The sequence below is a fragment of the Lolium perenne genome, chromosome 1 (genome assembly GCF_019359855.2).
Source record: "Lolium perenne isolate Kyuss_39 chromosome 1, Kyuss_2.0, whole genome shotgun sequence".
NCBI classification, from domain to species: domain Eukaryota; kingdom Viridiplantae; phylum Streptophyta; class Magnoliopsida; order Poales; family Poaceae; genus Lolium; species Lolium perenne.
This window is the reverse complement of record NC_067244.2, coordinates 8,925,389-8,936,823: the sequence shown is the minus strand read 5'-3', so window position 1 is coordinate 8,936,823 and position 11,435 is coordinate 8,925,389. Positions and strand designations below refer to the sequence as shown.

Genomic DNA, 11,435 nt, shown 5'->3' with positions numbered 1-11,435 from the left:
GTAATTTCCGGCATGCGCGAAGTAACTTCCATTCAGTAAATTCAGAGTGGTAAGACCTTTTTACCCTTTGGACAATCGTAGGGTTTGGAACACTCCCCCTTTTCATCCAATGGCTGGGCGAATCATCTTCTCTCTATAAATTCACCCTATGCTCCTCATTCATCACCTTCGCTGCGCCGCGCATCTGCTCTCTCTCTCTCCGCCATTGTTGTCTCTCGAGCCCCTTGCGCACACGCTCTCTTTCCTCCTGTTTCTCCACCAAACTGCTCCCTATGGCTCCACGCACGAAGCAATGCAAGAACAAGGCTCCGGGCACCGATGAGCCCGCGGAGAAGGTCTTGGTTTCGGGCTGAGAGCGGTCGAAGATCCCCGCCCAAGACCAGAAGCTGTTGAAGAATATGGGTCTGCTGAAGAAGAAGGAGGCCCTGAAGATGCCCGGAGATGAGAGCTTTCCTCATCCTCCCATTGGATTCTGGGTAACTTTCGCCGACTTCCTTGTTCGCGGCCTTGCCGTTCCTATCCACGAGTTTCTTTGTGGACTTCTGTTTATCTACGGGATCCAGCTGCATCAGCTGACCCCAAATTCTCTCCTCCACATTTCTATTTTTATCACTCTTTGCGAGGGTTTCCTCGGCATCCATCCTCATTGGGACCTGTGGAAATGCATCTTCTATCTCCAGCGCAACAACTCTAGGAATGTCATCTACAATGTAGGTGGCGTTTGTATCTGCATCCGTCCCGATGTCGATTATTTCGACGTCAAATTCCCCGATTCCGTCCAAGGTTGGCGCAAGAAGTGGCTATACATCCAGGATGAGTCTGCCCTCACCCAAGAGTATGGTCTCGCGCCTTTTGATCCTACCGAGAAAATCCAGAGGCGCAAGTCCTGGGACACAGAAGCCACTGCCGAGGAAAAAGCGGCCACTGAAGCCCTGATGACCCGCATCCATCAACTTCAAAACACCGACGGGGAAGAACTCTCGGATGTGCAAATAATTGCTTACTTCCTTCGGATTCGAGTGCAGCCTCTGCAGGCTCGCAAAAATCCTCTTTGGATGTACTCATGTGCTAAGGATGTCGACCATTTTTCCAAGGATCTTTCTGTGAAGGACTTGGAAAGGCTCGTCCGCCGCTTTACCTCCTTGAACAAGAACCACGAAGTCTCACCGTCCTATCGCGTGGAACCATATAGTGGTAGCCACGCTCTCCCCGAAGTAAGTGTGGTCTTTCGGGTTGTGTTCCCTATTTTTCGAGTGGTGTTGATTTCCCTTGTGTGCTCATTTTCTTGCCTTCTCTTTGTTTTGTACCTTGCAGGACCACCAAATTCTTTCTTCTCTTCCCCCACTACCTGAAGGTGGAGAGGTGGATGGTCGAGTCGTTGTTACCGACGATTCGCAAGAATCTTCTCTTCCTGAGAGTGAAGCCGTGGAATCTCAAAGATCCGCGGGTTCCTCCGAAAAAGAGACGGAATCAGAACAACATTCTGAATCTGCCCACTCCATCTCTCCTCCTCTTGCCACTTCTCCGGATGGGCGCAAGAGGAAAAGAGACAATGTCGAAGATTTCGGCGCATCCAAGCTTGCCGAAACAGCTGCCGAAGAATCTTCCTCGGAGGAACAAGGTGCCTTTGACCCCTTCGCCGATGCTGGCGCTGTTAGCTCGTAAGTGGCTCTTTTTTGTCTTTGTCTATCTCTTTTTCTATCGGTACTCACATATTTTGCTTTGCTGCTAGATTGATAGATCTGATGAAGGAGCAGAGGAGGAGGAACCCGCAGCTCATGGGCCAGCTCCTACAAGCACCTCCAATACCCTAGTTCTTTCTGAAGAACACCGTACTGCTACAGAAACCTCGCCTCCTCCGCAACATAACTTGGAAGCGCCAACTCCCGTGCCCAGCCCCCGAGCACCTCTAGCGAAGAAAGCTAGAACCGGGGCTGGTAACACACAAGAGCTTGCTACTGGGAGTACATCGGCTCCTCTCCTGGAAGATGTAAGTTCCCTTTTCCCTGCTTCCCATCTCTTTTGCTTGTCGAATTTTTCTCTTCTGATGATGTTTTTCTATCTTGTCGAATTTGAGCAGCCCTTAATGAAGGAGCTAGTCAATCTGGGCTCCCAATTTATTGGGTTCCGCGACGAGGCTGCTACTTTAAGAGGTAAAACTGCACTGCTCTTAGTATATTTCATATTTCCGCTAGAGAATTCTTCGCCTTCTAACGAGGGTTCTTTGCCTTCTGATGTTTTCTTTTCAGAGGCACTCCATCGTGCTGAAGAACGTGCCGATGCACTGGAGGACAAGCTTAAAACCAGTGAGACAGCTCGCAAGAAGGCCAAGAAAGATGCCGCTGCTGTTGAAAGTCTCCGCCAGAGGCTCAAAACCACTGAGGATGCTTTAAGCGACAAGGAGGCCCAGCAAGTCGAGCGCGAAAATGCCATAGTGGAGCGCTTCGAGACGCAGAACCGAAGATTTACAAGTAAGCCATGCTTTCACTTGCCTTCTGTTTTTGCATGTGTTTGTTTGTCTTTAGTGTTGACGAACTCCTGTTTTTCTCCAGCAGGGCGGATGGGTGAACAATATACTTTGAACCAAGAATCCGACGATCGTCTCCTTGATGCTCTCGCGATTCTTGAACTTAACTGCGACTTGGCGCGCACCAACATTTCTTCCGCACGGGCCGCCCTGAAGCGTGTCTTCCCCCACTTCTTCCCCAAGGATACCCAGCCGACGATTTTCTCCCAGCTCACTCAGCATTTCCTGGTGAAGGAAGATCCTGCTTTGGCCTATCGTCGGGCTAGCCAGAAGATTGGGTCGAAGGGACCATCGCCTTGGTTGCAGCCAGCGGCCAGGAAGTCGACTGGGTGAAAGCTGGCACTCCTGAGGGCATAAACAAGGAGAAGTGGAAGGCTCTGGTGAAGGATGCCAAGCCTCACTCGAAGAAGCTCATTGCCTTCCTTGACCCAACGTCCTCTTCTTCTGCTAGCACTGCTTGGACGGAGGTCAAGTAGACCAACCCGTGTCTCTTTTTTATTTCCTCTTTTGTAGCGAGCGCCACCTTTTGTTGCTTCCGACGATTTGTATGGGCTCGCTAGGAGCTGTCTTTTGTAAGGACTCGCTTTTATGTAAATATGTTGAATATGAATGAAAAATGTCCCTTGCCGAATGATTGATGTCGACCTTTCTTTCTTCCAGTTGATTTTTGATAACTATACCGAAGCTGTCGGACCTTCCAACGCTTCACCCGCCACTTCTCATTCTGCGAGAGCTCCTGGCGGCGTTTTCTTGGATTATTCCTCGTGTGCTGACTCGATACACCAAGAACTGGTCGATCTTCGACAACAGCTGCAAGCAATGAGGAAACAGGCTGTGATAGTTATGGACCAATCTCACAAATCTTCGGATCATGAGCAGGCTGCTCTTCGGCAAGCACAGGAAGCTCTCGAATTGAAGGAATCTGCGACTGCCAAAGCCTCAAGAGCTGCTCAACGCGAGAGTTATATGCTTGACTTGATGACTAACACGAGTCAAGATATGGCTGGTATGCTACTTTTATCCTGCCGCTCCTTTTATATTCTTCGCATCCCTTCTCACGTTGTATTATTTTCTTCCTTGTGTTTCTTGTAGGTTCATTTCTGGATGCTGCCGCTGAAGAACAACGGGTGAATTCGCGAGTCGAAATCCTTCTTCGACTTGCTAATCAAAATGACAGTGACTTCTGGGCAGATGAAGATCGCACCCGTCGTATTGTTCAATTTCAAGATCGAGCCGCCCAAGTTCGGGAGTTCCATGACTTCTTCAGCAGTACTCTGGCCATGGTGTACAATGCTATGTTTCCTCGAAACCCTCAGCCTAAAAATCTTACCGAGCTTATGGGCAAATTTAGAGACGCGCAGAGCATCCACGACTTTCGAAGGCTCAAATGGTGGCTGGTGCTAAGTTCGCCCTGATTTGGTTAAAGGTATGCCACTCGAAGTTGGACTTTAGAAGTGTTATCGACACTTTTTACCGCAATACGTCGAAGAGGAGGGTAAATGTTGACAAACATAGTGCAGTTGTATCTCCCGTAGCCGAGAAAATGATCGACGAACTCCTTAGGGTGGATGCCAATTTCTTCAAGGAGTTTCGGTATGATGATTCGACGCAAATTGTCCGTGCTGCAAGAGAAAACATAACCATAGATAGATTTATGTAGGAGTTCTTTTTCTTTTTTCCAATGCGTTCGGTTTGAACTGAACCGCAGAATTGCATATAATTTTAAGTCATGTATATTGTAACTATCATTGCGAGACTTATGTAAAGTCAAGGTGGCGTGACTATCTTTATTGTGTTATCTTTTTTTCTTTGAGCCCCCGAGTATCTCGGTTGGCGTGACTATCTTTATTGTTCGTGAGGTTTTTCATGGAACCAAGGCGTGTAAATTGAGAAGTGCTTTGAAGTCGAGTATATTTTGTAAATTTGTCGGGTTCGAGCCCACGAGCCTTGATTGCGAGAAAATTATATACCATCACTATTTTTATTTCAACCATGCTATATTACAGCGTCGTAAGTCCGCCTCATTAAAAACCTTTCAGCCCCACTCGGTGCCCTGAAAGGAAAAGAGTGCGTCTGAAAACTTGCGAGCTCTTCAGGTACAATGTATGCTTACATAGTTGATACTATGTTGATTTCTAAGCGTAAAAACGCCGTAGCTATGCCACGTTCCATGGGTTTGGTTCATCCATGCCCGATTTCTTGTCCTTTAGTCGATAAGCTCCTCCTAGAATAACTTCAGTGACGATATACGGTCCCAACCATGGGGACTCGAATTTCTCGTGTCCATCTTGTGTGAGTCGAAGGACTAGATCGCCAACTTGAAAAGACCTTGGCTGCAAACGTCGGCTGTGATAATTTTTGAGTTTTTGCTGATATGCTCTTACTCTTGATAGTACCTCATCTCTTGCCTCGTCGAGTTCGTCAACATCATCCTCCCGCACCTTCTGCGAAGTTTCCTCTTCATATTCCGCGACTCTGGGGGAGTTGTGTTTTATTTCTATCGGCAGCACTGCTTCGGCTCCATGGACCAAGAAGAAAGGTGTTTCTTGGGTTGCCGCGTTCGGCGTTGTTCGTAAGCTCCACAATACGTAAGGCAGCTTGTCAACCCAGGTATGTCGTGCTTTCTCTAGCGGTGTTAGCAGACGCTTCTTTATTCCGTTGCAGATAAGCCCGTTGGCTTTCTCGACTTGACCGTTGGTTTGCGGGTGCGCCACTGATGCAAACTGTAGTTTGATGCCCACTCTTTCACAGTAATCCTTGAATTCTCGGGAGGTGAAATTGCTGCCATTGTCCGTAACTATGCTGTTGGGGACACCGAACCGAAAAACTATCCCTTTGATGAAGTTCACCGCCGATGTTGCATCTGCCGAAGTTACTGGTACTGCTTCGATCCACTTGGTGAATTTGTCGACAGCCACTAGAAAATACACGTTTCCTCCTGGCCAAGACTTGTGTAGTTTTCCCACCATGTGAAGCCCCCATTGTGCAAAAGGCCATGCCAATGGTATCGGAATCAATTCTGCTGCTGGAGAGTGGGGCTTAGATGCAAACCTCTGGCATGCATTGCAAGTGCGGACTATGTCTTTTGCATCCTCTATTGCTGTCAACCAATAAAATCCTGCCCGAAAAGCTTTGGCTGCTATTGCTCGACAGCTTGCGTGGTGGCCACATATTCCTTCGTGTATGTCTTTCAATATAACTCGCTTCTTCGGGTGTGACGCACCTCTACAATACTCCCGAGATGCTTCGTTTGTATAGTTCTCCCTTGACCACTGTGAAGGCTTTGGATCGTCGAATAACTCGCCTCGCTTCGACCGGATCTTCGGGTATCTCTTTCTTTGTGATGTACGCCAGGTAAACTTGCATCCAAGGAATTTGGATCATCATGACTTCTTCTGGTTCTTCCTCATCTTCCGATGTATGTATCTCTGGAGCTGCTGGAGCCCCGAGTCTTTCTTGGACTTCTCCTTTTTGTTTGGCTGCTTTGGTACTTTCTTCGCCTTGGTTGATCTCTCACTTATTTCTTCCCAAAATACTCCAGGTGGTAACGGGAGGCACTGCGAGCCGATGTTTGCCAAAACGTCGGCTTCATCGTTGCTGAGCCTGCTGATGTGATTAACTTCACAGCCATCGAAGGTTTTCTCGAGTTCGTTGTACACCTCATTATATGCTATCATGTTGTCATTGACTGCATCGCACTTGTTCATCACCTGTTGAGTCGCCAACTAAGAGTCGCCGAAGATTTTTAAGCGGGTAGCACCGCACGCCTTTGCCATCTTCATCCCGTGAATCAGGGCTTCATATTCTGCCTCATTATTTGATGCATTGGGAAGGTCATCTGTAATACATACTTCATCTTGTCGCCTTGGGGTGAGGCAAGTACCATGCCTGCTCCAGCTCCTTCCAATCTCTTGGACCCATCGAAATTCATGTGCCAAGTACTCGATAAATTTGGGGGTCCTGTATTTTGAAGTTCCATCCACTCTGCGACAAAGTCCGGCAGAATTTGTGACTTGATTGCATTTCTTTTTTCATATGTGATGTCCCGAGGGGAAAGCTTGATTCCCCAACGGGAGACACGTCCCGTAGCTTCTGGGTTGTTCAGTATATTTGCCGAAAAATAGTGTCTTAGCTTCCGTGCTGACATGAAAACTCCATAAGCTAGCTTCTGATATTGCGGGTAACGCTGCTTGGATGGTGATAAAAGTTCACTAAGGAAATATATCGGCCGCTGAACCCCATGAATCTTCCCTTCTTCTTCTCTCTCTACCACAAAGACTGTGCTGACCACCTGAGGTGTGGCTGCAATATATAACAGCAGTGGTTCTTTTTCTTGGGGTGCCACCAACACTGGTGGTGTCGAGATAGTTCACTTTAGATGCTCAAAAGCTTTGTCTGCTTCCTCATTCCACTCGAATTTTTTCCCTTGCTTGATTAGCGTGTAAAAGGGCAGCGCTTTTTCTCCCAACCTAGTGACAAACCTGCTCAAAGCTGCGACACGTCCAGTCAGCTGTTGTATCTCCTTGAGCTTGGTTGGTTTTCTCATCGTCAAGATAGCCTGTATTTTCTCGGGGTTGGCCTCGATTCCCCTGGTTGACACTAAGTATCCTAGGAGTTCTGCCGCAGGAACACCAAAGGAACATTTTGTCGGGTTCAGCTTGAGGCGAAACTTGTCGAGGTTGTCGAAGGTTTCCTTGAGATCATCGATCAGGGATGATCCTTGCTTTGTTGTTATGACGACATCGTCGATGTACACTTGAACGTTTTTTCTGATCTGCATGGCCAGGCACTTCTGCATCATCCGCTGATATGTGGCTCCCGCGTTTTTCAACCCGAAGGGCATTGTTCTGTAGCAGAATACACCATAAGGGGTTATGAAAGCTGTTTTGACTTCATCTTCTTCTTTCAAACGGATCTGGTTGTAACCAGAATACGTGTCGAGGAACGAAAGACGTTCGCAACCTATCGTGGAATCGATAATTTGGTCGATCCTCGGGAGGGGAAAGTGATCCTTTGGACAGTGTTTATTGAGACACGTGAAATCGACGCACATGCAAAGGACATCAGTGTTTTTCTTCGGGACCAGCTGTAAGCCCCAGGAGTAGGAAAACCCAGAGCGCGCAGGTACGAGGGGTTTATGTGCATGAGGTCACTACAAGGGACCGTGAGGTCGCCTCGCATTCCCAAGCTTATGGGTAGGCCATGCAACAGCTCGACACGCCCATGCACACAACACCCACCTCATAGGCTCACGTTAGGCTTTCCAAGCCTAAGTGCTTCACCTTCCTGTGCACTTCACACATACACGCACGGTGCACATGGTACAAGGGTGGAATACAGATTCAATATCACAACATGACCATCTATGACACAAAAGATGGAAATAAAGTTCATATATAGCAACGCTCTACTGAGCAAGATACAAATGACACGCAAAGGACACATGTCCCATCAGTACATCATACATAAAGGTAGCAAATAGTCTGGGTACAGACAAGATCCAAATGGGACTAAGAGTCCTGGAGATAAACAAGCGGGATTCCATAACCAACAAGCCACAGGCTGCTGCCTTAGGAACGATCCTGCTACGCAACGAAGTCGTCGTCCGTGAACTCGTCAAAGTAGCCCCCTGCGTACTGCTCATCATCTGTCGTACCTGTTTGTCGAAAAGCGGGTTCCGGAAAAAGGGGGAGAAAAATGAGGGTAAGTACCAAATGGCACGTACTTGCGAGACAAGACCAACTATGCTTGCTGGTGGGCGGTGTAAACTTCGCCCGGCTATATGTGGAGTTTAGCGGCAGCAAAGCAACTAACCAATAGAGACACACTACAACATACGTCTATCAGAGAAGGTGAGAGAGCGCATAATCTAGCAGTTCTATACTCTGCAAACATAACCCAGCCAATGCGATCCCCTTCGCCAAGAAGTATTGCAAAGGCACACATATTTTTGAAAGAGTTTTATTAGCAAATTATTAACAACAGGAAAAGGTGTAAGTTGTTCTATGATCGAGTTAAACATCTCCAAGTCGTCCATAACCGCGGACACGGCTTATCGATAAGATCTCACCCTGCAGGGATGCACTACTGTACCCATACACGCATGTCCGACTCCACAAGCAAGGGTTTTGAGAAAACTTGCCGGCGAAACCTCGCATCACAACCCCTCCCTTCACCACAGACCAATTCCAAGAAGCCACCTATCTAGGTTAAATCCGTCTCAGAGCCCGATCGGAACTCCGACGCGGACCTAGCTGTTGCGAGAACGGCTAAGAAGGATCAGAGCCCACTAGAGGATGACCTCTTAACAATGCGGACCGCGCCTACGAGCGTGCAAGAGACAACGGGGTTACAAGGCACTCACGACTTCCCCAAAAGTACATCATATCATCTGACCACAAGGAAACAAGCTTGCACGCCCGAGAGAAACAAAACGTTACAAATCTATTTGTGGCACTTGGACAGTGGAAGCAGTTCCGGTAATAGGTCGAGGGGGGGCCCCAGTGAAACCTCCCACGTGTGGTTAGTGCGCTCAGTCTTGGATCAGAAAACAAGAACTCGTCCTAATTATAAAATTGGACACAAGTGAGCCATGGTAAAACCAAAATATACAGTTGACCCACCGATGCCTCTTCTTATCCATTTTAATATTATCATTAGGGTGAGCCATGATTATCTCCAACAACAGATATAGCAAGTAAAACAACTACCCAACGAGATATCCCGAACATTTCGAGATATCAACAAAACCCTAAACTCGCCTACGACTCGCAAAGCTGGCAAACAACAAACATCAGGTAGGGTAAGGAGGTGTAACTCGGATCATATAGGGTAACAGGTGGAATAGGACACGTGACACAACAGAATCGCAACATAAGGGTAGCAATAGATCAAAAGAGCATGAAAATGTAAAATAGGTGAAGGGGTGGGCTCGCCTGTCAGATCAGAGGCAGAAGCACCGACACGATCCTCCTGGGGGTACTCGTACTCCTGCTCGTACTGCTCTGCGTCGGTGTCTACTCGAGAAGAACCAAATAGCACATACAAGGAAAGTAATAGCACAAATCAATACAAGTATGCGATGCGCAATATGATGCATGATGACATGGCAAGATGATATGTGCAAGCCAATTTTAAGTGGGGTGCTCATAATTCACATGAAATGATAAGCACCCTCACATATAGTTTTAATTCAATTTGCAAATTTTAATTTGGACAATTCAGAGATGATGCCAATGATGCATGACAATGTGATATTTGAAAACCTCATGTTTTTCTGATGCATTTAGATATAAAGTTTATCAGATTTGGAGTAATAGAATTAAAGTTATGAATTATGCCATTTATTTCAATTTAATTCAGATTTTAAATATGTTCAAATTTTATTTATTCAAAAGCTAAAACAAACTTCATAGTTGGAAAGTACATAAAATTCTGAGCAAGATAGATATCAAGTTTGCAGAAATTGGAGTTATTTAGGTGCACTTTTTAAATTTTCGAAAAGTAACCAGGGGGCAAAACTGAAATTGGAATTTTGAAAACAAGCCGGACCAATTAACACCGAAGTGGCGCTAGCCTGGGTCGCTGACAGTGAGGCTCGGGCCCGCGGGAATCGAGCCCGGGCCGCTCGTGTATGAGACGCAGGGCGCAGCCAGTGGGTTGCTGTGAAGGTTTTGATCATAGACACGATTCAGACAACGTATCGTGCAGGCGATGGTTAACTGAATTTTGGACAGTTGCAAACTGAAAACGAACAGCTGCTGTTCCCTGTAGAGGCAATCCTGCACGGATTTTAAAGTGACGAAAATGAGAGATCTGGGTAGGCCTAGGCAAGGCTCTCGACAAGTTGAGCTTTCCAGATGTGCCAAGATTCGAAAGCATCTAGAATGATTCAAAATGGTGCACTGTGGCGACGGCGGTGATCGCCGGAAGTGAGCCCGTGACAACGGCGACGAACAGCGAAACTGAAAAATTGTTTCTGGGGTCAACTTTGATTGAAGATGGCGTCGTCGTTTCTGCTCCGTTTTGGGTGATTCAAAGCGCACTGGAAAGAGGGTGAAGCCGTGCTTTGAAAGGAGCAAACCATTTGTGCTGAGGTGGACGGTGTCGCCGGCGATGCTCGTCGGAAGAGGGCATGCCGTGATGATGCAAAACTGGGGTTTTTCATATAACTCGATCGCGTTTCGTTCGGAGCCGAAGCTAGGATTTGCAGGGAAGGAGGAGAAAGGATGCGCTGCTCACCCTGGGTTGTCGTTGAAGAGGGGGAAGCAACGGAGGGTTGCCGGCGACGAGGAAGAAGAGGTGGCCGGGGTAGACGAGGACGGCGTGGACGAAGACGCGCAGATCTTGATGGCTCGATCTCCGTGAGGTAGACGAGGACGTAGAGGAGGGAGTGGTGGTTCCGTTCCACGGCTCAGGTAGGGTCAGCGGCCTTCATGGCGGCGGCGGAGAGGGGTAGACGATGGTGGTTTCTCTCGGTAGGGTTTTTGGGAGGAGATGGAGAGGGTGTGGCGGCGGCTGGAGAAGAGGAGAAAGCTGAGCTAGGGTTCTCCAGGGAGCTGATGCTGCTTATAAGAGGAGAGGGGAGGCCGGAGGATGGAGAGGGAAGGAGACGTGGCGTCCTGGGGAGGCGACATTACCAGATACGGGCGCTTCTCCGACGTGGAAAGCGAAGGAGAAGAGGTCCTCGCTTACCGCTTCGGGAGGAAAAGGTCTGGGCCACTGGTGGGCTCGCTCGTTGAGGAGGAGGATGGGCCACCGGGGGAGATTAGCTAGGTGGACTCCGGTTGGGCTGCTGTTAGATGGTTAGGGTTTAGGTTAGGTTTAGGTTTTTCTTTTTATCTCTTCTTTTCTTTTTCTGTTTTTAATTCTGAAAATTTTGAGAAAGGGGTATTTGAATCTTTAGAAA

At 47.8% G+C, this 11,435-nt stretch overlaps 1 long non-coding RNA gene across 1 annotated transcript; it reads right to left on the bottom strand.

Moving 5' to 3' along the window:
- Positions 1 to 7,849: 7,849 nt before the first annotated feature.
- LOC139836013 (uncharacterized) lies at positions 7,850 to 11,231 on the bottom strand. The gene is made up of 2 exons (XR_011751639.1): positions 10,769 to 11,231; positions 7,850 to 9,543 (listed from the first exon to the last, which is right to left on the bottom strand). It is a non-coding gene; the product is annotated as an uncharacterized lncRNA (long non-coding RNA).
- Positions 11,232 to 11,435: the final 204 nt, after the last annotated feature.